Source organism: Bemisia tabaci, chromosome 4 (genome assembly GCF_918797505.1).
Source record: "Bemisia tabaci chromosome 4, PGI_BMITA_v3".
Taxonomy (NCBI): Eukaryota; Metazoa; Arthropoda; class Insecta; order Hemiptera; family Aleyrodidae; genus Bemisia; species Bemisia tabaci.
This window is the reverse complement of record NC_092796.1, coordinates 28,546,525-28,574,144: the sequence shown is the minus strand read 5'-3', so window position 1 is coordinate 28,574,144 and position 27,620 is coordinate 28,546,525. Positions and strand designations below refer to the sequence as shown.

The 27,620-nt window shown below is 44.3% G+C and overlaps 1 protein-coding gene across 2 annotated transcripts in view; it reads left to right on the top strand.

Moving 5' to 3' along the window:
• The window catches only part of tna (Zinc finger MIZ domain-containing protein tonalli), a 125,558-nt gene that overhangs the window by 40,414 nt on the left and 57,524 nt on the right, over window positions 1-27,620 (top strand). The gene's annotated exons all lie outside the window — the stretch shown is intronic.

Here is a 27,620-nt window from a genome sequence, read left to right as displayed (position 1 = left end):
ACGCTTTTCATTCATTCGCATCTGGCATTGCATTTGCGTCAAATAATTGACGTACTCGGTGTGTCGCCTTGATGTTAGAGTTCGCCGGTCGGCGGAAAACACACGGAATGCGTTAGTTATCCGCACAGGATGCGAACACCATACAAATGTCTTCACCGTGATGTAAAACAGATGTATCTCTATGCGGTTTAATCTCTAATTGCTAACATTGTTATGTTTACCATGGTGAATTTAACACACGCCCTCCCTTTTTTCCAGTTCTTAAGATTTACTTGATTGCAAATCACTTTCAAGAAATTCAATAAATTTAATACATAAGCTGTAACGAAAGTACTTATAACCATGGCCGGATTTACCTACCTGCCGCCCCCTTCTCATTCGTTTTGAAACATCAATAAAAACCATCAAGTGAACGTGCCGGAGGGGGAGGGGTGCATAAGACGCGTTTACCTACTCGTGTTGGACACATTTTTTGCGAAAGCCCTGTCAACACTACTAGCAAAATTTCACGGTACTTTGCGCGAAATTTAAGTTCCGTAAGCCTATTTCTATGTGGACAAGGTCCTCCATTTATAAGAAATGAACCAAAAAATTATGAAAGAACAAACATAAATGGGTTTAATAATTTTAACTTCCGCCGCCGCTGCCCGGCTGCCCCGTGCTGATCGCACTGTGATTGGCGCAATGCGTGAAGTATTCCTGCAGTCTTGTAGGCGCTGTACGTTTCACGCCAACCGCTCCTGACCGCACTGTGTTTGGCGCAATGGGCGAAGTATTCATGCAGTCTTGTAGGCGCTAATATTTGTTACATGCCGATCGCCGCGCCAAGGGCTTGTCTTTTTCATCTCAAGTCCTCGTGATCATTCCTCTCTGCGTTGAGCTCCAGGCCAAATTGCGTGTTTAGTTCCTCTCTTCACTCTACTAATTAAAGATGCTATTTCTTGTATCACCGAAAAACGACAAAATTAGAAATTACCATACTCTCAGGAAAGAGAGATTTCGTCCCCTTTTCTCATTGATAATTTTTTTTCTGAATCCGATTTTTTTATACCCACATTTAAAAAAATTGCAAAATTTGCCGCCCCCTAAATTTGCCGCCATGGGCCGCGGCCCATGTGGCCACCCCCTTAATCCGGCCCTGCTTATAACGGGTTATTTCCCCAGAATTTAAGGTCAATGGATGGTCGTAATCGGCTCTCCCGGAGGAATGAGTTTTTGAGCGTTTTTAGAACGCCGTAAGAACCTTTAGGCGTTGCCAAATCTTCTTTGGTAAATGACGATTTTCCGGGAAAATGTGAAAATATTTTTCTTCCAATTTTTCAGATAATTTTGAGTGCAATGTCACCTAAAGTTCCTGAAAATTTCAAGGAAAAATATTATAATTTTCCTAAACACAAACATTTAATCCGAGGAAATTTGGCAACTCTCGAATGTTTGTACGGCGTTTTTCCTTAGCACGGCAGTATGGGAAGCGGGCGAATTCGGTGCGGAAAATCGGCAACGCAGGTGGCAGTAGCTGCGGCGCGCCGAAACCATGAACTTTAAACAAGAATCTAAGGTTACATCGCGACGGAAAATAGGTCAGCACTCGAGACGCGCTCGCGCCGTAACCCGCAACCTGCACTGCACTGCTCCCCCCCCCCCCTCCACCCGGCTACCCCTCGCCCCCCCTCTTCTGCAACCCCGGTCGCCAATGATGATGCTCCATTGAAACACTGAGAGGCGTCTCTTTGTAATTAGTTCCATACGTGTTCAAGGGAATTCGCATGCTGGACCGGCGCACAGTGGATCGAGTCAATAGGAGAGATCGGAAAAAATTTGGAAACTTTAAACGTATATAACTCCGTTTTACACAGAATTTTGAGGCTCCCAAAGTGGCTTCATCAGTTTCCTCGTGAAATTTTCATCTGAAAGCACCCCTTTTAATTCAAAATGTGATGAAATAAACATCAAAATTTTCAGTTTTAGTCAAAAATTTCATGTCCGACCTCTCTTATTGACTCGATCCACTGTGCGGCGGGGCGAAGGAGGGGACTAGATTGGTTTCTAGTTGGGACGCTTATGAGTTGGAATCGTACGTTAAAGTTTTCTTTTTTTTGGGGGGGGGGATGAAAAACAGGGTGTCAAAGCGTGTAAAGCTAGGGATTTTCGTCCCACGCTGGAAAACCAGGGAAAATTCTGTAAGTCCTCCCACCGAACCTTGCAGTTCTTTCGTCCGTGCGGCCAAAACGTTGTATTTCTTGAAATTCGCCGTTTCCCACACGAAAACACGTAACTACATTTCAATGTTGCCAAATTCCCTCCCCCCCCGAAAATTGCGTTTCTACCAGGGAAATGTTTCGCACGTGTTCGCAATAAATCGACTCTTCACCACAGCTTCAAATGGGGGAAATATCGATAATCGATCATTCACGCCTCGTCACCGCCAACTTAATGTATGGCGTCTTACTGTTAGAACAGAGAAATTTTCTGTGCACCATTTGACAATAGGATTGATGTGTCCTGTGTATGTTTGCACGTGCCGTGTGTCAGTGTTGGTACGGTTCGTCAGTGTGAGGTTTCATCCGCGAGCGCGGTATTGCGTCTACGTCGCGCAGTTTCGCGTTCATGCATGTTGGCAAATTAGCATTATTTTTAAGTTTTTGAATTGATTCTACGTCGAGTTTCGCCAATTATATCGTGTAGGGAACGAAAACTTAACCATTGTCGGCCCGAACGCTTGAACTTAAAGTTCTATGTACATGGTATTTTAGCTTTTGACTCTAATCCCCCGCAATAGAAATCCTTGTTACATCTCACTCCTCGTTTTGAATCGTGTGCAACTCCCCCCTCCCATCTCCCAATTTTTCAGAAAATTACGGAAGAAGTCTGAAAAATACCCAAGTGCATTTTGTAGAAAAATGTTCTTTTTATATAAAGCGGAGACAGTTCTTAGACCGTTTAAATTGCTTCAACCTGTTTTGACCGCTTGGATCGTTATGACTGATCAGACTGCTCAGACTGTTTTAGATGAGCTAGACTAACCTCACCAGAGTTTAGAGATAGATTCTTAAAAAAGTTTAGTTCGTGTTTTTAATTGTATTTTTAGACTATCTTCGGAGATTTATGTATAATTAAGTAGTCTATTTCATTTCTTGGCTATTTTAGAAAATTTAGATGTTGTACTTCATCTATACCATCTAGAACGTGTCTGTATCCTACATCATTCACGCCTCGCCACTGGTGAAGATCCAAAAACAATGCTATAACCCGATTCAAAAATGAAATACCAGAAAAAATGCACCATAAAAATGGGTGCGAAAAGGCTAAAACGTATACCTGTCATTTTAGCCTTTGTCATCCCCATTTTTCATGCGTACTTTTCGTGTATCATTTTGTTAAGAACCTGTAACCGAAGTTTTTTCTCCGTGTGTGCATCCTGCCTCAGCTAGAATTGGATGTTTCGCATGAGGGAAATTGGGGAGGGGGATTGCTTTTCAATGAAAGAAAAACAGAGTTGGTTAAATCACCAGTGAGTAACACGCGGCACTCTCGATTGTAGTCTAAACTTTCTCGACTCCGGGAGGTGAACAGCACTCCAAGCAAGAAGATCAACACGGGCGCGAATCAGACAATTCGTCACTCCTTTGGCGTAATGGCGTATCTCGATTTTTACGTAAGCCCCGGAGAGCATTTAGTTATACGGAGCACAGGGCTCAGCCGGAAGCGGAGATCCGCCTTTCCTTCGGAGGAACGACAAATTGCGGCGCTGAAAATTCGCGAATTACCGTAACCCGTGCCGGTGTGTCAACTGTCCCCATTATCCAACTAGTTCATCACTGTTTGCTTCGGATGTCGTAATAACACATTCATCTTGGACTTCCGTCGCGATTTTTGCAGCGCGGCTCACGCCCTCCCCCCTCCCCCACCCATCCCCCCTCAGCCCCTCACCCTTCCCTCATGGCCGCATGTTTCGTTCCCGGTTCCAGGATTTTTGCCACGGCGTCGCTCTAGGCTCTCATTTTTGCACGCCGCACAGTGGATCGAGACATTAGGAAAGGTCGGACGAAATTTGAAAACTTTCGAAGCTCATAACTCCGTCTATAAAAAATGTTGATGTTCTTAAAGTGACTCCGTTTCGTCGTGAAATTTCCTGCTGGAAGCACCCCTTGGAATTCCAAATGTGACGAAATATACATCAAAATTTTCAGTTTTAGTAAAAAAAATTCATGTCCGACCTGGCTGATCGACTCGATCTACAGTGCGCCGCTGCATTCATTTGCGTTCATTGTCAGCTCGACTGAAGTCTCTTTATGAAACCACGTCGCGTCGTCGAGTCAAGAGTGGAAATTCAAAACCGCATAATCGCAAATGTTACTCGCTGTAAACGAACCTAAATCCACTCTCTCCTTCAAAGTTTCATCAGGACAAATTTTGGTCCATCTTTCTAAATTTTAGTCTTGTTTTCGTGATAAGAATGGTTCTTCGCGGATCAGCTGAAACTACATTCGACGATGATTGAAGCGTATTTAAATCATACGGAGCCATCTCCATCATAACCTGCAGGCTGATTATTGGAATTAATAGACAAAGTAATAGACAAAGAAAAGAGCGGAAAAATACAGGAAATCTATTGGTTCAATTATCGACTAAGGGAAAATGATGGATTAACTACAGGATCACTCGCGTGGGTTGCCGTTACCTAAGTCTATCACTTACCGCGTTTGTCCATTGCAACCACCAGTTTCGACCAATAGGATTGCTCTATTTTCCCTCTGTCTTATTTGTCTGTCACTTTTACAGTTACCACACGAAGGAAAAACTTCGTGCGTGGGACCCGAAGTTGAGGTCATCTGGATCTCTGAAGTTTTCGGATCACGTACTTAAAAACTTGAGATCCAGCTGCCGAAGTTCGGGTCACACATTTGTAGTACTCCGGTATAAACCGAAGGGTTCGGGTCACACATCTGAAGTACTCCGGTACGTACCGAAGTGCCCCGATGTCTGACCCGAACTTCGGCAGCTCGACCTCAAGTTTTCGGATGCGTGATCAGAAAACTTCAGAGATCCATATGACCTCAACTTCGGGCCCCATGCACGAAGTTTCTTTCTCCGTGCACAATACAAATAAGCTTTTACAGTTTCCACAATTTGTCCGACTTTTCCCATTGGATTGTTGAGCTGTGCGACGGGCACGACGGAGGTTTGGGGATCGCAACTCTACCGTGCTAAAAAAACCGCCGTATGATCATTCAAAATGTTGCCAAATATCCTCTCAGAAAATACTCATTTTTGAGGAAATCTACGCGTATTTCTCATTGAAATATTTTGATATTTTCGAGCAAATTACAAACGAAATTCTTGGAGAAACCGGGAGAAAAATATCCATAAATTTTCTCGAAAATTCGTGATTTGGCAAAAAGAATATGGCAACGACCAAAGGTTCTTACGTTGTTATGCCTCAGCACGGCAGAACTTTGAGAGCGCAAAGTGCAGAGCGGAGGCCGCGTATTTGCGAAAGCGGCGGCGCGGCGAAGGGAGAGAGAGCGCAGCAGTGCGGCGGCGTAATTGTGTCATTTAGCCGGCGAAACAACGGAATAATATGCACACCCTCGTTGCATAATGCCGAGGAGTATGTACGGGCACTTAGCGGAGTCCGTGCAGCGAGTAGCGACGGCGAATTAGTCCACCATATTTCAGACAGACAGCCATTGTTGCTTGCGCAACGCCGAGAGAGACGCACTCGCAAGAAACTCGTATCCGACCGGGGGTTTCGGATGCAGTTGAACGGTTTTGCGGCGAGGGAGGGACCGGGGCACGAGCCAGCTGCTATCGATATCGGTGCGAAAGCGAACTGCGCACTTCCAGCCGCGCTCCGCTACATGCACCCGTTCGAAAGTTCCGTGGTCTGGGGGATTATTAATTGATTTTATTGGAAAATCGAAATTTTCTTTTGAAAAATCGATTAAGTCGCATTGATCGTATTGGGCTTGATTTGGACAGCATTGAGTTGAAAGGAACCAAGCCACATTAGCAATTGACAAATTTAATCGGGAAATTTAATTTCTAACATGAAAACAGTTTATTCAGATTTTTGTACAAATTTCAGTGAATTTTCTGCATTTTGCAAAGCAAATTCCATAAAATATATTCAAAATAACCCTCTATTTTGGGAGTACAAGTGCAATCAAGATCATCGGCCCTATAAAGTTGAATTGGCGAAGGTGATAGGCAAGGTCGGAAGAGTGGGGTGAATTGCGTCCGTGTAGGTGGAAATATTAAAACAGGTGTTTTTATATCGTTTGCCGCTATTTCCGGGCAACGAAGTGTATGAACCTGGGCAGCTAGGCACGTGTGACTCATAATTCCTCTGTATACAGAGGAATTATGAGTCTTTGTCCAGTATCCACGCACATGCACACAAAAAGGGTGTGCAATGAGAAAGACTCCAGGCAGTGGAGGATCCATATTTGATCGAGTCAAATATATGGGCTTCTGGGTCGTTCGGGATGAAAAGAAATGTGGGCATCGCACGCAAATGGCTTAAAATTACTGGAAATGTGATTTAACATCGCGGCAGGGCGTTGACGAGAAGATGTTGCGTCGTCATTCGCCCGATAACCCTTGAGAAGATAGGCGCATGTAGCGTTTGGAATAAAGTTTGGATGTCCCAGAGCGCTAGGAAGCGCCGTAGGAGAGGAGCGACTGTAAAGTGTATGTTTGTACAAAAGAGTCGCAATGTAATGAAGTGAGCTGGGTTCGTTTTCTGGACGACAAGCTCCGAGCCCCGTGTGTGCCAAGATTCGGTCACCTTTTCGCTACATTATCGATCCAAAATGGCGATGTATAGTCCGTAAATTCATATCCTCTTCGTTTACATCGGATGGCCTATCGTATCGAAAGCAACCGATTATGTAGCGAAATGGTGACCCGGCACCACTTAGGAGTCATGGGATTCGATAACCCACCGAAAAATGTATACGTCTCGATTCCTTTATGTTCTATTCCGCATGTTAACATAAGCTTTCGGTGATTTTTTTTTCCTTACCACGTACTCGCCTCACAAACGGTCCCTGCGGCCGACACGAATTATTATTTAACCCGAATTAAAACCGCAGGCGCCGTACGCGATCGAATTCCGTCGCGGAGTTAGGACGTGAGGACGCCAGTTTGGCAGCGCGGGTTTTGCTCTGTGCAGGTGTATGTAGGTCGATAATTGTGACGCGTCGCGACGCCGCGCAGGAACCTGGATCGGCGGCGGCGGCGGCGCGGCGCGGCGTCGCGGCGTTGCGCTCCACCAACAATGCACCGCCGCAGCGCAGCGTCGCGATGGACGCACGGACAGCAGCGGCGGACACGGCCGGCTGCGGCTGAACTTTGGACTACTTCTCGATCGCGGACCCCGCCACCCCCCCCCTCCCCCGCGCAGCCACCGAGCCAAGGACTCGTTCGAGTTTCCATCGCAGCGCTTCGAAATACCCCCTCGGTGCCATCGCCGGAAAACCGGCAACCTGTTGCACTATCAGGACTCCTCTCCGTTTTGCAGAGAGGAGCTGCACCGTCGTTAAAAGTCGAGCGGTGAAATTCGATGCCAGAGTCTAATACTGCCGTACTAAGGAAAAACGCCGTATGAGCCTTCAGGCGTTGCCAAATCTCCTCCGATAAATCACGAATTTATAGGAATATTTGGACCGCGTTTAACAGAAAGGAACCAAGCCACATCAGCTATGGCCAAATTTGATTGGGCAATTTAAAATTCTTTGTCTATTGCAACCACCCGCCTCCACCGATAGGATCCCTCTGTATCCCTTTCGTCTTCTTTGTCTATAGATTTGTCTATCAGTTTCAACAAGCAGCCCACTGTGCTTTCCCAGAAAACTTCAATTCCTACGCATGTCTCCCGTCTCTAAAATTCATCTCACCTCACGACGCCAAGAACCGAGGCCAAACTCGGGGTACACATCCTGGCCGCCTAGCGGTACAACACCAAGTGAATGGGATCGAGTCGAATGCGAGAGGTCGGACAAAAGTTGGAAACTTTAAAAGCTCATAACTCCGTTCATACGAAACTTTTGAGGTTCTGAAAGTGTTTCCATTGGTTTCCTCGTGAAATTTTCGTGAAAGTTTAAAATATGACGAAATAAACGTAACAATTCGCAGTTTTTGTCGAAGATTTAATGTCCGACCTCTCAATTGACTCAATCCCCTGTGCGGCGTCAACTTTCAAGTGGACGTATTTCTACCAAACAGAACTATGTGCCGGTGAGAAATATGGGGTGTGCTCGTCGAAGCTGCATAAGAAACAATGTAAAAGAGGGCGTGATTCCTTTTGGAGAATTGGAAAAGCGGGATATCACATTCTATCAAACAGACCTATGTGCCAACTGAATGTGGAACTCATGAGCCGCGGGCATGGCAAGAGAGCGTTGTGGACAGGGCTCATGAGTTAATGATTCGGAAACGGGGCGTCGTCCCTCCCGTCGTCGCCGCTGACGTCACTGGCGCTTTATTATACTCATTCACTCTTACGGCCACAGAACTAACGAGCACACCCCATATTTCTCACCTCCACATAGGTCTGTTTGGTAGAAATACGTCCAAGTCAAGCTTGATTGTCGGAGGTATGGCAACGGAGCTTTTGCGGGGCTGCGCGCGCGACTGAGCGGAGCTTTAATTCGGCCTAGAATCGTAGAGAAGTCGGACTTCGGAGTCTCGGGGTTTACCGAGTTATTACGGCTTACGGCTCACTCCTCGCAGACTCCCCCCCCCCCCCCCCCCCCCTCGCTCCACGCCGGGCGGCTCTCGAACGGTGCTGTGTTGCTCCTACTCCTTATACGAGACTTCGCCAAGGTTCGCCCCGATGCGTCGCGTCGCGACGCCCGAGACCCAGGTCAGCAACCGTGCAGTGGCGAGGTATCGATGATCGATTTTCGATATTTCTCCATTTGAAGCTACGGTAAAGAATCGATTATTAAGGCGTTCGTTGCGACACCCTGTGTATCGATCCTTTCCCATAAGGCTTAAATAGCAGATGAATCGATACATCGCAATCTGCAACCGTGCAGTGGCGAGGTATCGATGATCGATTTTCGATATTTCCCCATTTGAAGCTATGGTAGAGAATCGATTATTAAGGCGTTCGTTGCGAACATCCTGTGTATCGATCCTTTCCCATAAGGTTTAAATGGCAGATGAATCGATACATCGCAATCAGCAACCGTGCAGTGGCGAGGCATCAATGATCGATTTTCGATATTTCCCCATTTGAAGCTATGGTAGAGAATCGATTATTAAGGCGTTCGTTGCGAACATCCTGTGTATCGATCCTTTCCCATCAGGCTTAAATGGCAGATGAATCGATACATCGCAATAAAGCACGATTAACGCAGATGGTGCCCATCGGAGGAACAGGAAGAGAATTTCTATTTCAATCGTTTCAGTAGGTAACGAAGAACTGTGTTGCCTCATGCGGGCTGATTACTGAAAATGATAGACACAGCGATCGACAAAATAGACACAGCGATAGACAAAATAGACACAGAGAGTATGGAGCGATCCTATTGGTTGAAATGGGTGATTTCTATAGACTAAAGGAGAAATTAATGGACTAACCATAGGATCTCTAGCAGGATGCCGTTAATCAGGCTATTACCTACCCTCTTTGTCTATAGCATTGTCTATCAATTTCAATAATCGGCCCGCTGATTCGGTTTCTGAGTTTTCAACTCTCGTGAGTTTCCCTTAAAAAGTCAAGTGATCAAACCAGTCGTTCCTGTTGTAGATTCACCGTAAGAAATGACCCAGCACAAGTCAAAATTAAATGGTCAAAACAGTCAACTTCCGTTTTTTATCGAAGGAATTTCGGCAACGCCAGAAGGTTCATACTTACGGCGTTTTGCCTCACAAGGCAGAATATTCGTCCTCCTCTCTAGTACTCAAGTTAAAACCACCTCTGCGCCGATGCTGATGCACGGTCCGTCGGTTGTTTTACCGGTCACTTGTTGCAATTGCGGCGTGCATCTTTGGCGGCGCTGGAGGAGGAGTGCAGCGTGCGGATCGGGAACCGTTGGTCGCTCGGTCGCGCGGTGAAAGGCGAACAACAGAATCCGAATCGTTCACCGTTCTCGTGTCACTCTAGTGTAAATCTCTCCCGTAGTCCTCCACTGCCGTGCTAAGGAAGAACGCCGTATGAACATTCGAATGTTGCCAAATTCCCTCTCAGGAAATACTTATTTTTGAAGAATTTTATGAATATTTTTCCTGGAAACTTTCAGGCACTTTAAATTAAATTATGAGCGAAACCCTCCTGAAAATTCGCAGGAAAATAGTTACAGATTTTCCCGAAAAATCGTGATTTACCGAGGGAGATTTTGCAACCCCCGAACGCGCATAGGGCGTTTTTCCTTAGCACGGCAGTGTAGCCCATAGTCGTAGCCCCCGCCGCGCTGCGCTGATACAGGAATCTCAATCCCCCACCTTCACCTCCTTTACGGAGCTTCCTACTCTTACCGTCCGTAGCTGCCGGGTCATTGGGGGATCCAGCGAATTGGCAACATCGTTTTTATCCATTTAACTCTATGGAAATGTATCGATTCCTGGAGGGGCCAGGTGTTCCGACAAGAATTGATTATTTAACATGGGTTTAAATGGAGGGAGTCCGGCGTTGCCAAATTGTTGGATCCGCCTCGAAATAGCCCCCACCCCTGGTCTATTCTAATGAGAAAGTTCGAGGTTTGGAAATGTGTATTTTGTAACGCAAGACGATGTGTTTGAAGTTTGCCTTGCTTGTTTTTCATGCATCAACAGCGAATTTGGTCACTTGAATATTTACAAGTTACGAGGTCGGACAAAAGTTGAAACTCTATAAACTTAAAAGTTTCCGTTTTTCGGTTAAAAAATTAGGATGAATTTTGCTGTTTTAGCTGTCTCAGTAATTTCATCTAAAAGAGTTTAGACGAAATTGGAAGAAAACTCGATTTTGAATATTTTGCACTTATGGCTCTCTTCGCTATCACGACAGAATGGATTCACATTGTCTGGACTCTCAGTATAAAGGGACTCAAGTTTAACAGTGCATCGACAGCGGCAGTTTTGACTTTCGGTGTCGACAATCGTTGACACCGTGATCGGATTCCGAGTTGATTGCCACCGTGATGGTCGGCATGAAGCAACGTTCCCGGAAGAAGGACGCGGGATAACGGCATGACTGCGGCGGTGGAAGACGACGATACACGAGTGTGATGCGACACAGAATGGTCCCTGCGCGGCCGGCGGCGGCGGCGTCGCGACGCCGAGCGACGTTCCCGCGTGGTGCGCGGGAGCCGCGGCGACGTCTAATCGCCCCTATTCCCCCGTTTGACCGTCATCCGCGCAGATGTCTCTCGCCCTGCGCCCTCGCGCACCTCGCCGTTTCCTCCGATCTATTCCACTTCCGCGACGCCACGCACTTCCCCCTTTCCCCGGCCCACGACCCACGGATCGCCCCCTCCCCCCTCCCCCTCCTCCACTAACTTCGACTTTTTCCGCCTTACCCTTTCTCTTGCCTCCTCTGTATCGTCCGTATCCTGCCTTGTTTGCGTTTTTAGCTTGAGTCCCCTTATACTGAGAGTCAAGACAATGTGAATCCATTTCTGATCGGTTCCCGTATTTTAGACCTCCACAGTGGCACAGACAGAAATAAATATTACATTTTCACCAATTGCAAAGATTATAAACTAGAATGGACCGGGGAATTGCGGGTTCGGAAAGGAACAAACGGAATGAGAGAAGGAACGGAGAAAGGAATTTGAGAATGAGCCAATCAAAGATCACGAAAAACTTTGAATTTGTGCATCCTCATTCCCGTTTGTGACTCCATGAGGGGGATTGTCTTGATGACGTCACAACGCGGTAGATTTTCTCAATTTAAAATCCATTTTTATACAATCCCATCTCAGAAAAAACCATGAAAAATGCTGCAAGCGCATCTCGTTAGGCACTCTCTGCTGAAGCAATGACATTTTTTCGTGGAAATTCCCAATTTTGTGAAATTTTCCTCAAACTTCGGCAATGAACTCAGCATACCATTTAACATTTTATCGAAAGAAATTCAGGCAACTCTCGAATGTTCGTATGGTGTTCTTCCTCAGTACAGCAGTATACTACTCAGTAAATTAGTTGTTAGTGAATACAATTTCAAGCTATATCCTAATGTAAAATAAAAATCGTCCGATACTTTCGAAGTCAGCACGGTGGTGAAGAAAACTAATGAATCCGTCAAAATATCGCGTCTTTTCACGCACCGTGAAGCAATAATGATTAGAAGAAACAATGGGCAAACATTCCACAGAGGTCAGACGAAGGCGCGGAAAACGAGAGCAAGAAAGAATCCAGAATGCGGACTGAGGAGAAGGCGAGGTATATATTTCGAATGAAAGAAGAGGGGAGGGGGAAGGGGGTCACTGGACTTGGAGACCCATTTGCCAAATTGCTCTCGAGAAACAGCCATCTTTTGAAGGTCGAACCAGGGAAATGGGCCCCGGTCCTCGACGCGCCTCCTGGCTCCCTAATTAAACAGTTTCGGCAAGATTACGAAAGCCCCCCCCCCCCCCCCCCATTCGCCCTTCTGCCGTGCTAAAGAAGAACGCTGTATGAACATTCAAGAGTTGCCAAATTTTCCCGGATAAATCATGTATTTTTGAAGATAATTTCGCGCATTTTCCCTTGAAATTTTGAGAATTATAGATTACTTTCGTACACAATTGTTTGAAAAAATCGAGGAAAAAATTGTTCCACAATTTTCCCAGAAAATTCGGTTTTTATTGACGGAAATATGGCGATGGCTGAAGGCTCATGCGGCGTTCTTCCTCAGCCAGCCAGCGCACACCACCGCCTCCACCGTCTCTCATCAAGCAGTTCCTGCGACACGAGTTGATGAGTTTCGAATTCTTTAATATCGAGGACGTTCGGTGAGGTTGTTTAATGGGGATACTTCTCTTGTTAACGCGGACCGTGCGCTAATACTCATGTATTTATTAAATTTTATTCGTTTGAATATCATTTGAGCCAAAAAGTGTCTGAAACGTAGAAACGATTTAAATTGATTAAGCTATGCATGGCCTGTATATTTTTGGAGCTGGTTGCATGTAGGCCCATACAAACTCTCAGACCTTTATCGGGATACTTCAAAATCATAGTAGCTGAACAGGCTGCCTTTAACGGTCCAGGATATCACTGTAGTGAGAGCCGCGTGCACTGCCGTGTGAAATTGCTGGAGCGCCTTCAATTTAATGGACGCAACATGGACACCCATTGAACGCGAATAGTTGTATCCAGGCGCCGTCGCTGCATCTAACAGACTATAAGAGCGTCTTGTGCATGCGCAAGGCGCAAGGCGTCGATCAAATGTATTCATCGCCAGTGCTTTTTTATAAACTAGACACTTCCACCAATGATCCACCAACGACCTGAAATACCAGGAATTTTCTACCAGTGGGGGAACCTGGATCAGCGTCATGGAATTCAAAGGAAAAACTGTTAATCCTGGAAATCGTGGATTTTTTTGACGGACTATCCAGTTCCCTTTTCGTATCTGACATTTTTTCGCGAAAGTGACGGGCTATCAACATCATGAGTACATCGAATCGAACGAAAGAACGCAATTTTGCAGCATTTTTGACGACAACCCCCCCCCCCCCCCCCCTGCAACGCTTTCGTGACGCAAGTCCCTATTCTTTAATACACAACAACAAAACGGCGTAACGCTCTCCTGAACCCCCCCCCCCCCACGCCTAGAGCTTTACGCAACTTATGGACGTCCCCACAGTCCGTGTAAACTTCAAGCTTTACTGTTGACTTATCTCTCTTTGAAAAAATTAAATAGGAGAAGAGATTCTGAAACCTCACAATGGAGATACGTGATTTTTCACTTCGGCCATTGATATGCGATTGTGGTAGCGGCAGCTGCGTAGCAAGTGCTGAGTCGATCGAGTCCTGTAACGGGGGGGTGGGGGGGGGGGGGGCTCGGCCGGCGAAGTTCGGTGAGGAGCACAGGAGCTAATTGGGCAAAACCGAAACGGAGAACCGTGGCCGGGAAACCGGTTTGACTCCCCTCCGCGGGCGGGCCCGGGCGCCGGCACCGCTAGAGTACACACCGCGCCGCGCCACACGTGCTTCGAGCGGGGCGGGCGGCTCGCGGCGTGATTGAAACGCGCGGGCTCACACCGCGCGGCCGCGGCCGATGCACTCGGAAATGAATGGAAATGCCCGCCGTCGCAGCGCGGCACCGCTCGGTTCGCCTTCAATCGGCCGTTTAGGCAAAACGCGCACCTGAGAGTTCGAATAGTTGTATCCTAGTTCTGCTGCATGCGCATTCCACTCCTGACAGCCGAAACGTTGAAATTTTGTGTTTGTTAGGCTAAAAGGCGAAGCGGGATTGGTCGGCTATGTCTTATCGTTGCTTTGTTGTGGTTCGTCGGGTGGAATGGAGGATATACTGTCGGATCCTCAAGAGGTGCCTTTAGTTTGTCGTCCATTCTAACCGACAAAGCAGCGATAAGACATCGACATTGAATAAAACAAACAAAAAATTCAAAGAGAAATAAACATAACTGAGCCACAAATATATAGAAACCACAATTTCCCAAAAGGATTATCAATAAATGGCCCGAAATTATATTAGGTGTCAGACGGATTCTTAAAGATCAGGGCCGCATTAGTCCTCTGATCGTTTCAAACCCCGACAAACACAAAATTTCAACAATCACGCTGCAGGGTTGCGGCACGCCGTGGTTAAGGAACTTTGCAGCGGTTGTCTGCACTGCAGTGTTTGCTTTTTTCCTCTTTCTTCACCTATTCATTCTTCCTCCTCCTTCTTCTCTGAAAAATTCCTAAATTGTATCACGACCTAACCGGTATCAGGGGAAGTAAATTTCAAGTCGCTTATTTTTTTCTGACGATTTTCTGTTCGAACAGAAACTCAAGAGTATAGCATCTTTAAACTTTTTGCGACTTACGGCTAGCTTTTACCAATTATGATCGATTACGACAATCGGACTGTTCTGTCGAGTTTTTATCATTTCACACCGTATATCTACAAGTTTAATCAAATTGTCAATGTTCATTTGTTTCAAATGTTCTCATTTGTTTTTCTCATTTTTTGTTACAGGTAAGCATTGACTCCGCTAATTATTCGCTAAATATACATTTATGAAGGCCAGTGTTACTCATACGGTAAGTTTGATTACGCAACTGAATAGAATGTAAGGAAATCATTCAGCAACGAGAGGCGCTCTCGGTAAATTTTATACACCAACGTGTCATTTTCATAAGCTGTTCATACTCACTTAAAGGGTTGCAGCCGAGATGAGTCAGCCAGGCCTCAGAAAAGTCAAAGAAAATTAATGGATCTGAGAAAACCCGGAAAAGCCAGGGGAAAAGATCACACTAACTTAAAAATTCTCCTTTTAAATTCCTACTTCCGAAGTGGGAAATCTTTGCGTGTCGCGTCTTGAAGTTTCAGTTTATCTTTTAGCAAATCGGGAAATCTTTGAGTTTTTACTATCTTTCAATTTTAAAAAGTCAGGGAATTTTCATAAGCTCAGTCAAGAAAAACCGGGGAATTTAGTTGCAAATTTCCAGTTCTAAAAAACAGCGCCTTTTAAAATTGTGAACGCGCGCTGCTCTTCGCATTTCCAAACAGTGTTCATCTCGGAACTCAGCGCGATTCTCGAGTCAAGAGCCAAGAGCGGAACCTAATATCGGGGAATGGCGCACCGCTTGAAGTATCCCTCTAGTTTTGCAGGAGCTTCCCGCGATCGTGTGTCGCGCCAATTCCCAGTTTCAGAAATTTTCTCTCGGAATATGAGGCCCCTTTTCACAGATCCGATTACAATTATGGATCAACAAAACGTCACTGCCATGCTGAGGAAGAACCCCGTGTGAACTTTCAGACGTTGCCATATTCCCTTCAATTAGAAACAAATTCACTGGGAAAATTCGGAACATTTTCAGACAATTTTGACACACAATTTTATTCACAATGTTATCCAAATCATCTGGAACTTTAAATTTGGCGACAGAAGAATGCTGATACGACGTTCTTGGCAGTATACTGCCGTGCTGAGGGAAAACGCCGTATGAGCCTTCAGGCGTTGCCAAATTTCTTCTGGCAAATTACTGATTTTCTAGAAAATGTTTGAATATTTTTCTGCCAACTTCTTAGATAATTTTGTTTATAATTTGATCTAAAGTGTCTGAAAATTACAAGAAAAAATATTCTTAATTTTTCTCTAAAACGAACATTTTATCCGCGGAAATTTGGCAACTCTCGAATGTTCATACGGCGTTCTTCCTCAGCACGGCAGTATGGAGCTGAAGTCTTTAACTCTTGCATCGACTCTGGCATAAGCGAAAAAGGCTTAACGAGAGGGGAGGTGGATTGGCGATTGGATGACGCGCGATGGAGGATGAACGCTTGACACGGTTCTTGACGAAAGAAGTGTAAATATTGACACGAGAGACAAGTGTAGCTAATTCACGCGCGTGAATCGTGCAGCTATGGTGGAAGGTCAGGTCATGCCGTTGCCACGCGCGACCGCCCGCCCGCCCGCCACGCCGTCTCCTGAAATATTCACGCTCACCCTTTGAATTGCACATTGATCAGAGATCCGAGTGGAAAGCATAACGATGAATAAGTGCAAGGTCAATCGGATCGCAAAAATGATAACAAAAAGATTCAGTACCATCACCAGTGACATCATAATTCGTCGCTCTCCTTCATAGGCGGATCAAGGGGGGCTTAGGGGGGACACGCCCCTCTTTTGCCAAAAAATGAGAAGGAAGGGGAGAAAGAAAGAGGGAAGGAGAAGGAATGACGCTCATATTTGGTAATTATTCATGACGAAAATGGCTCCAACTGCATATTCGATGCGTTAAAATTTCAACAATATTCGGGGGGAGCGCCCAGGACCCCCATCACCCCCCCCCCCCTCCCCCGAACGAAATGTCTGGATCTGCTTATGTCCTCCTTTTTCATGTTGTATAATTCAAAATTGCGATCTACTTTAACTAAGAAACTTTTGGGTGAGCCATGGAATGGAAAAAATTATTTCGTCTATACTATCAGTGAATTAGACTAATTTTGCAATCGGGACTGTAATTTCCGGCTTATTTTAGAAACAACATATATGTATTTAGTTTCCTTGTACAGATACGTGTTTTTATTATAAGCCAGACTATTTTACTATGGTTCCTCAATGTAAAATTCAGTCCAATTTTCCTCCAATTGTGCCTTATTTGAACAAACTTATACCGGAGAGCAAAACATGCACCCGCAGCCGGACATTGAGCCAATGTGCGGGAGCTCCACTGCAAGGTCGCTTATTATAAGAACTACAGTTATCTGTCTGGTGTGAAACGTCACTCTTTTAGAGATTCATCTGTATAAGTAGTGCCTCTAGCGTCGCACTTGATGAAAATTCGGAAAATTAAACAATTTTCCCTCTTCATATGTCGACGATACCATTGAATAGAGTGCATGCCATTCAGTGCCGTTGACATTTTCGTTCACTCTTCCCCTCTTTTTTTTATTCAAACTCCAGCCGCATTCTTCACCTCCAGACAGCGCTGTAGCCAAACTTGAAAAAAAAATATACTCCGAGTTAGCAGGTTGTATCGATTCTCATGAACCCGCTCCTGAAACGATTTCTCACGCACACATTTCAATCCGTCGAGCACCGATTAGGTTTTCAATTTTGAAGACTTCATTCTTACCTTGCGAAGGTAGCACGTCAAAAGCACCCGGCGAACCGTTCAGCACGGTATTCATCAGACGTAGCATAATCCCACGTATTGAGAGTTGCTACCCACAAGAACAAACGGAGCCTCCGAAAAATTTTCATAAATGGTGAAATCTGCAAAACACGCATCTTGATTTGCGACGTGGCAGCTTTCGCGCCTTAACTCATTTCTTCTTCGGATAATATAGGTAACTAACAAAAATTATTTCGTAGAATTTTCACTGACTATTTCCGTGTATTCTAAAGGATATTCCTTTAAAATTTCGAACAATAATGCTCATTAAAATTTCAGAATCCTTGTCTCCGTGGATCTGTATGGGACAATACTGCCGTGCTAAGGAAAAACGCCGTATGAGCCTTCAGACGTAGCCAAATTTCCTCCGATAAAACCCGAATGTACTGGGAAAATTGTGATTATTTTTTTCCAAAATTTTCAGACTATTTTGTACACACTTTAATCTAAAATATCTGAAAATTTCAAAGAAAAATGTGCACGAATTGTCGTCAAAAATACATGTTTTATCAAGGGATTTTTGGCAACTCTCGAATGTTCACACTGCGTTTTTCCATAGCACGGCGAAATAGGAGTCAACACTCACTTCTCTGAGTCGATGTACCCCTCCATAGCCCTTCCGTCGTCTTTTTCCATAGCTTTGTCGATCAGTTTCAATAATCAGCCCGGAGGATCTGTATGGGACTCGGGAGTTAACGCTTGCTTTTCGGTGTCGATTTGACATCGGAGGTGTGTTTGATTTGATTGGGCGCACGGATGTTAAACAAAAATCAAGAATGCGCAAGAAAAGCACACTCGAGGAGGGCCTTTGTGAGGGAATAATCGCTATTGTATCCGGGGAGGGAGCCGCTGAGACGGCGCCGGATTTGTGTGGCATCGGGGAAGCTCCCATAATAGTAGTATAGTAGTAGCGGCACCACCATTGAGGCTTTCCATTCAGGAGTCTCTTTGCTTACACCGCACAGTGGACCTAGTCGACAGGAGAGCTCGGACAAAATTGCGAAACTTTAAAACGCATATAACTCCGTTTATACGAAACTTTGAGTTTCGCAAAGTGGTTTCATCGGTTTTCTCGTGAGATTTTCTTCAAGGAACACCCCCTTGAAGTTTAAAATGTGACGGAATAAACATAACAATTCGCAGTTTTTGTCAAAGATTTAATATCCGTCCTCTCTAGTTGACTCGATCCACTGTGCGCCGTAGCCCTCGTTGCCAACAAGAACATCCACCGCGACAGACCGCCTGCAGCGTCTCTTTCCTCCGTTGCCATGGTGATCGTCCAGCTTTAACTAGATATAAACAGAGTGCGGCCTTTTAGTCGTTTCACGAAAGAACGTAACCACATTTCTATGTTGCCGGATTTCCCGTCGAAAATTGCATATTTACCTTGAAATTCGTGGGCATTTTTAACTGAAACTTCACCGATTTATCTTCTAATTTCATGCAAAAATAAAAGATTGGTCAGTTGCACAGTACATTCTTGTGAAATATTAATTTTTTTTTAGTAATTTCTGCAATTCATGCAAAAATTTAAAAAATTGGTCAATTGCACAGTACATTCTTGTGAAATATTAAATTTTTTTCAGTAATTTTTGCAACCTTTGAATGGAGTTACGTTCCTTTGTTCGGGAGACGACGATTTGTGTACCGGTTTCTCATTGGTCGTGGAAATAGGCTGATACGCTGCGCTGGCGGACTTAACTAAACAAAGAAGATGCCGACTTCACACAGCCGCTGAATTCCCTCTAGAAGAGATTAATGAAACGATCATTAAATGTTTGATAGTAAATTTAATTTCTATAATTTTAAAAAAAAAACAAAAAACAAAAAAAACAAAGAGAAAACTTTAGGACTAATTTTAGGTGATACTAACACGATGATGTAACAGGAAAAGGGTCATTTTCATTAGAAGGAAATATTTTCCTTATTTTTCTCCTTACTAATCTATCTAATTTCTATTATTTTTTTTAAAAAAAAAAAGAAACTAGACCATTAAAATCCTGAACGCGCAATCCCAGTCAATTTACGACTTTCAATGAATAAAGTAGTTTTTAAAAAAAAACAAAAAAAAAAAAAAAAAAAAAAAAAAAAAAAACATGTTATCCTTTTTGCAGGACCAGACATTAATGAGTCAATCTAAAACATAATCAGGCGAACCGTGCTAGTTTTTTCCATTATTTTCCATTTAGAAATATCATCCTAAATATACAAATCCCTGTCGGCTCCAGACCACGAAGTGACTAAAGATAGAATCAAATTTTTTTGAAAAAAAAAAATGAGAAGGGTCTTTACGTATTTGAAAGAAAAGTGAAATGAAAGAGACCGAAATGAAACAATCCACGATTCAGGATTCTATTTTCCATGAAAAGAAAATTCTCTTAATCTAACAAAGAGCGAAAACAAGTCTCCAAATTCATCATGGGAGGAGCGTTTCAAGCCTAAAAGTAGTAATTTGTAAAGTTAAACTTACACCTGATATCAAGTTGAAAGAGATACGTAATAAATAAAAGGTAAATCATACTTGACTCGCAACACGAGGCGGATATTCCTCGTTTAATCCACCTATTAGGCGTCTATGGTTCCAGATCGGGACCAAGTAGCGACCCAGCATCCCGCAAGGAGAAGGGGCTGGTGGCAGGGATGCGAACAAAGCGACCATAAGCTATTGTTGCTCTGTCCCTAGTATCCCAACGAAAATAACGAATAACAAAGATTCCCCCTCAGCCAAACCTCCCCCTTACTTTCCCCTACTGCGGTTTAGCTCGTTCGAAGCGGCTAAGCCGTGTTGTACCTCAAGTCTCCTCTTTTCATGTAATCACATCGCATTCCTGGCCAAGGATAAAACATTTTTTGTCGAAAACGGAACAGAAAAAACGCAGAAAAACCCCTCAAAGGAGGATAGGCTCGAGCAGGTATTATACTGAGCCACCGGGCGATTCAATCCTAATATTTTGGCCCTTGAACGCTCGCGTTCCGCACGGTAAACACGTGAGTTTCTGTTTCACCCTTTTCGCATTACCTGACTCAAAATAAGTGAAATTGGTACTTTTTGAGTCTTCCTTTATTCCTGTGTACAGATCAGTCGGTAGGGGCTCGGCAAACGAACATAGATATTTTGATCAATATTGGAGGGCAATTGCACACTGCGCATAATAACTATCCTTATTTATTTACTCACCAAACTTCTCAATTTTCCGAGTTTACTGAGTTTAATGTATGTTCTATGTTACATTTTTTATCCTTCTGTAAACTTTGGCATATACATTGTCGCTTAATAATTTGTGAGCTGTTTTTCTTCGGAAATATTCGAGTTTTAAGGGTTTTATTTGGAGGTGTATCGATAAGAGCAGATTTTGGGCCCATCCTGAACTTCCTCAACCTAACGATTTGTTTCTCATCAAAGGTTCTATATTTTGCGGATTGTATCATGATGTGGTTAGCTTGGTCTCTTTCTGTTTCTGGGTCTTATACGGGTTTAAACATGGCTCTGAAGGCCGATTCTGGCAAAAAATGAGGATTTTTCGGAATTCGTCATCATGCTTTTTCATTACGATCCGATCGGAGGAGCAAAAAGTCCTTTGAGTATGTTCATTAAGATAATCGTAAAAGAGTCACATTGTCGCTCAATTTTTGCACATATCAAACCTTGTTCGTGATGATTTTTTTTCTTCTTCAAATCTTCTAGTTCTTGACCATTATTCATATTATTCATAATGGCTTAAAGACACAGCTGAAACTAGGAAAGACGTATTCGGACCTAGTTTTTAACTTTTCTTTCAAATTCAATCCTTGAATCCGGAAAATTCCAAGCGGCACCTCATTGGCAGCATACAGCGGAGCATTACGCGCTCACGCCTCGCGCCATCGCGCCTTCAATTACGCAGACGCAACACGGACATCCATCAAGCTCGAATAGTTGTATCACTGCGCCGTCACTAATGCACGTCAATTTCCTTGCTCTATTTCGGTGTTGTGTTGGTTTCGTTTGTCTCATTCGCAGTGGTGCTTCAAGGGTATGCGAGGAACACAGTCAAAGATAGGGAGGACGTATTCGGGCCTCGTTTTTTAACTTTCCCCCCGAATCTGAGCGACAACATACAGCGGAGCATTACGCGTTCACGCCTCGCCCCATAGCGCCTTCAATTACGCAGACGCAACACAGACATCCATCAAGTACGAATAGTTGTATCTCTGCGCCGTCATCGCCGCGCGTTGAGGTGTCTCTTTTTTGGCAGAATGGCTCGCATTAACCATCGCCGAATTTGAAGTCAGGTTTTATTTTTTCATCCGAAAACTGTGCAACACAATGTTTTCAAGCGCTGAATATTCCGAGAGCACATTCGTTAAGTTAAGTCGCGAAACAAGCACAAAGTTGCACAGTATGAGAAGTATTGCCGAACTTAAACCTTGCCTCCGCCGAAAAAGGCCCAAACCGCCGCACAATGGATCGAGTCAATTAAAGAGGTCGGACATGCAATTTTTGACTAAAACTGCAAATTTTAACGTTTATTTCGTCACTTTTTAAATTTCAAGGGGTGCTTTCAGAGGAAAATTTTGCGAGGAAACCGATGGAACCACTTTTAGAACCTCAAAGTTTTGTATGAACAGAATTATAAGCTTTTAAAGTTTCCAAATTTTGTCCGACCTCTATCCTTTTGACTCGATCCGCAGTGCGTCGTATCCCTCACGAAAGAACGCAACTTCATTTCAATGTTGCCAAATTTCCCATCGCAAATCGCAAGTTTACTAGAAGAATCTTGGGCATTCCTGACTGAAAATTTCACTGATTTCTCCTCAGGTTTCACGCAAAAATTAGAAAACTTTTAAACGTAAATTGCTGAGGTACAACTTCGTAAAGTAAATGAAACGTTTGAGTCAATTTGGCAACCTTGACATGGAGTTACGTTTCTTCGTGCACGAGACTACGAATCTGTGGAGGAGTTAATTCTTTACTCGACAAGTTACAAAAAAGGTAATGAGGCCACAAAGACTCGGACCCTCGCACTTTGCAATAAATCGATCGATCTGCTGTTTACAGCTACGGGAAAGGATCGATTATCAGAGCATAGCGTGCTAATCGATTCTTTACCATAGCTTCTTATGAGAAACTATCCTCGTCACTAGCTGTGTCAGCGATTTTCCCCGACACGATTGCTACAACACACATCCTCGGTATCATGTTCGGTTTGTTCGGAGCTGAAAAGTAAAACGGTTCGTCGGGAGCAATAAAACTTTGAGTCGGTGGCAAAACGGACCATAAAATATTGCGTTATGTAACTCGCGATTTTTACTTACCTCGTCGCGATTGGAACGACTCGCGCTCAACGCTCGTCGCCCGTGGAAAAATTTCACAGAGGCAAAAAGAAGTTTTCGAGTCTGATTCCTGGTAAACAGGACAGGGAGCGACAACCCCACAAGGATCAAGTACACAAGTAAAAATAAAAACGATGAAAATGTCATTCGCACGTCAAATTTTGAAAAAAAAAAAAATCCCAGATGTTTTGCGGGCAACGCGACGAAGAGTCGCGCTGATGATGGGCCTTTGCCCGAAACAGGTTTTTTTACAAAATCTGACGTGCGAGGCGGTTTTTATCGCTTAATTTTTGCGTATTATTCATGCGGTTCTGTGTACGCCGGAAAACTTTAGAGTGCCTCTAAAAAGCGATCATCTCGTAATTTCCCCGCCGCAATACGTCGTTCTTCGGACGCCAGAACCTAAGTAACTACACAACTGTTGCATTGGCGGATACAGCAAATTGGCAACATTGTTTTTCTCCATTTAAACCCATGGAAATGTATCGATTCTTGGAGGGAGCAGGTGCTCCGACAAGAATCGATTATTTAACACAGGTTTAAATGGAGGGAGTCCGGTGTTGCCAAATTGCTGGATCCGCCTTTGAGACACAACTTAGCGAGCTTTCCATGCGCTCAGTGCATTTTCGCTTGGAAATTATTTGGCGTTTCAATAATTTTTCTCTGATTTCGCTTCTAATCATGCGCGAGCAGTTTTGCAATCACGTTCCTGTAAAAAAATTGAACTGTTCCGCAGCAATTCAGTTTCGCAATATTGGATCGGAGTTAGATTCCCTCGACTAGGACAGGGCGAATAATTCGCTGAATTCATTCTTGCCACTGCCCCCATACTTTTTAGCGCTGAATTTCTACATGGCCTCTAAAATATCAATGATTCAAGTTTAGAAGGGGGTTTGAGGGTCTTGGATCTTGGATCTTTCAGGGCAAAATCTCGGAAAAAGACCCCTCCCCCCTTCAATTAACTTGAGATGTCTATATGTTTGAGGCTATGGCTTTGTTTTTATTGTAATCGCTTTGTAATTGTATGGTTATCGGTTTAAACTGTCCTCGACACTGCAACACTGACATATAACAAGTGTTCTCCATTATAGTCATAATAAAGAATCGATCTTGGAGCTCAACTCGCTGTGTATCGATCATTTCCCATGCAATCAAACTGCCAAAACCCAATGCGGCAACGTAGGACACGAGCAGCATGAGGATTATAATACGCGAATACAAAGTTTCGAATGAAGGTTGCTAGATTGTGCAATGTAATTGGGATATTTTATACGGGCTAGAAGTGAGGAAAGTACTGATTTTTCAGGACGAGCTGGCAACTCTCGAAATCACGATGGCCGTATGGGCGAGAAGGGCGGAAAAAGTCCGATGGAACCTACTCATTCTTGATTTTCCCCGGTTTTTTCTCCTTTTCGATGGCCGACATGGAGAGTATTTCTGGACTGTTTCCGTTTCGTCCTGCCTCGCAACTTCCATCGAAAGAAGTGGGCTCTGAGGATCCGTCGCGTCTCCTGTTTTTGATAAGGGCACGTTCCGGGAAAGTTTCTCTTCGCTCTCCTACTTTCTGGCAGGGCGCCTTTTCCATCATCACAACTTGTTCTTTCAATATCTCCCCAAATATATTATCTTTCGTATCCCTACTCAATTTCCACCTCGGCATTGGCAAGAATGGCCTTCCATCCCCAAAGACTCTGTCGAAAGTTGAATATCTTGGGGAGAAAAAGCAGGGTGTCTACAAGTCCGGATTTCCGGAAATAGTCTTGATTTTTTAAGAGCGATCCGGAAGTACTGAAAAAGTGCGGAAATTCCGCAAGAAGGTCCGGAAGTTTTTTCATTTCTTGTCATTTTTATCATAATTTGAGAAAGAAATTCAAATTTTCGAAATTTTTCGAATTTCGTCAATTTGAGGTACTGAAAAAGTTCAGAATTTCTCTGTTCAGAAGGTACGGAATTTCTTGGAATTGTACTGAAAAAGTACTGTAAAAGCACTGAATTTTGGTCAGTCTGTTTTAGTAGACACCAACACTGTCGTGCCAGGGAAGAACGTTTCAATGGACTTAAGCCCACCCGCAAAAGATGTATTTAAATACTTGGGAAATTGCATAATCTCAGCGGCATCGTGCGGGCATGGAATATGACGAACTTGTCGTGGCACGTTTGAAACCGGTTCATCCATCCAAAATGAATCAAGCGGTCAATGGCGTGGCGTGCTTTGAGATTTATTGGTGGAGACTCCGCTTAAACGTATGGAAAAGGATCGACAAACAGGGTGTTCGCAACAACACCTTCATAATCAATTCTTTAACATGACTTTAAATGGGAATTTATCGATAGTCGACCATTCACCACTGATGGTGGTCGAAAATTCGGACGGCGCCGGGCGTTGACGGTGCGATACTTGGCGTGACGTAGATTTTCAGTGGTGAGGCATGAATGATCGATTTTTCCCCATGCTTCGATACTTCTCCATTTTGAAGCCACGGTGAAGAATCGATTCTGAAGGTATTCTTTGCGATTTCCCTGTTCATCGATTTTTCTCCATAGGTTTAAATGGAAAATCAGTCGATATATCGCAAAGCGCGCCACGCCACCTGATACTTATATTAATAGAGAACAGTGAAGAATCGAAGGTGCGTGGCCGGAATGTGGCACCCAACGACCCAACGCTGCCGTTCTAACGAGAAAGAAACGTCGTATGAGCTTCTAGACGTTGGCAACCTTCCTTCAACACATCTCAAATTTCCGAGAAAGTTTGTAAGTATTTTTCTTCCATATTTTCAGCGAATTTTGTTCGTATTTTAATCTAAAAAGTTCGAAAATTTCAATGAAAAATCTTCATAACTTCCCTCAAGAACAAGTATCTTTAAGAATACATTTTGCAACATTCGAATGTTTATATGGCGTTTTTTCTGAGTGCGGCAGAACGGTGGAAGCGTGCAGGCCGGGCGCTGGAACCGGATCGCGCCCGACCGGGACCGGTCGGTTTCGATGATGAGCCGAATCCCGATTTCGGGAATTCGGGCGCGATTTATCTGATTTCGCCCGCGTTCACGTCTTCGCGTATATATCACGTCCTCGTCCAAGTTCCCGCTCCGCGCCTTACTCGCTCAGTCGGCCCCCTTCCGCCTTTTTTACAGCCCGCTGATTATGGAAATTGATAGACATAGCCATAGATAAAGAACACGAAGTGACCAGCGAAATGGAACCATCCTCTCGGTTCAAACGGGTGTTTGTAATAGACTAAAGGGTAAAGATGAACTAACTATAGGATCTGTTGAGGGTTGCCGTTAGTTGGTTAGAATACATTTTGCCAGTAGGAACTACAATTTCTGGCTCGGTTTAGAAACAACGTACGTACTATTAGTTTCCCTATGAATATAATTGTTTTTACGAATGAGCTGGGTTTCCCTAATTGCAAAATGCAGTCCAGTTTATTACCTACCTCCTTTGTCCATTGCAACTACATGCTTCCACCAGTAGGATCACTCCATCCCCTCCTTTTTTTCTTTGTCTATCACTTAAAATAATCAGGCCGCTGGTCGGATCCTTTTCAGCTAAGCGGACGAAAAAATCCTCTACTGGTTCGAGGGAATAATGTGTCCCTACCTTCGAACTGTTCATGTTACGAACTGTACAAAATTTTCCTCGGTCGATAACTTAAGGGCATTATCGACGGTGAAACTACCAGACCACGTATCTCGTTTGCGTTGTTTAAAAATCTCCGCTCCCATATTACTTTCGTGAAGGAGAACAAACCAATATCATCTCTTGAAAATGTAACAGATTTTTCGTCACACGAAGACGAAGAGGTTAAATCACAGACGTTTTAAAGGATTGACGCCGAGTAGTTTTCTACCAAAAAAAGTAAAGTATGACAGGAAGTCTACGGTGTCGCAGACCGAGATACGTGGTCTGGCACTGGTAGTTTCATCGTCGATATAGGTTACTCAGCTGCAAGAAGAACCGTCTAGTGCCCCTAAAGTTGTCAATTTTGAGCCCTTGGATTCACTTCAAATGGATGATTTATGGGTTCTGCATGAGGCGTTGCTTGTTTTTCGGAGACCCAGACAGTGAGCTCGTGACCTGAGGGCCGAGCATTGGTGGAAAATTGAATTTGGCTCACACCAGCGATTAATCCGCCGATATCTTAGTCGGATCACGTCGTTAATGCAGTTCATTAACCGATCATCTCGGGCTGATCGTGACAACGCAGGAGTGAGGTAACAAGTCGCTTTGCCTCCACAGGTGGTGGGTGTCTTGGGAGGAGTATGTGGGAGGGACGCATACTAGTATAAGCGCGTATCCGAGCATAGCGATCCATTATGTAAATCCTCGAGTTGGACCCGGAACCATCGGCCACCGGTGGTAACTAAAGTGACCTGGGCCGGGGCCCCCACATGGATTTTTTATCCGTCGCTCGGGCACCAAAAAATTCAAGACCCAAAGGCGTCCAGTAAGCGATCAAAATGAGAACGTCTCATAATGTTTAAGCTTGATTGCTTTCACCAGCGAGACGGATCGAGCAATTTGCAACCAAT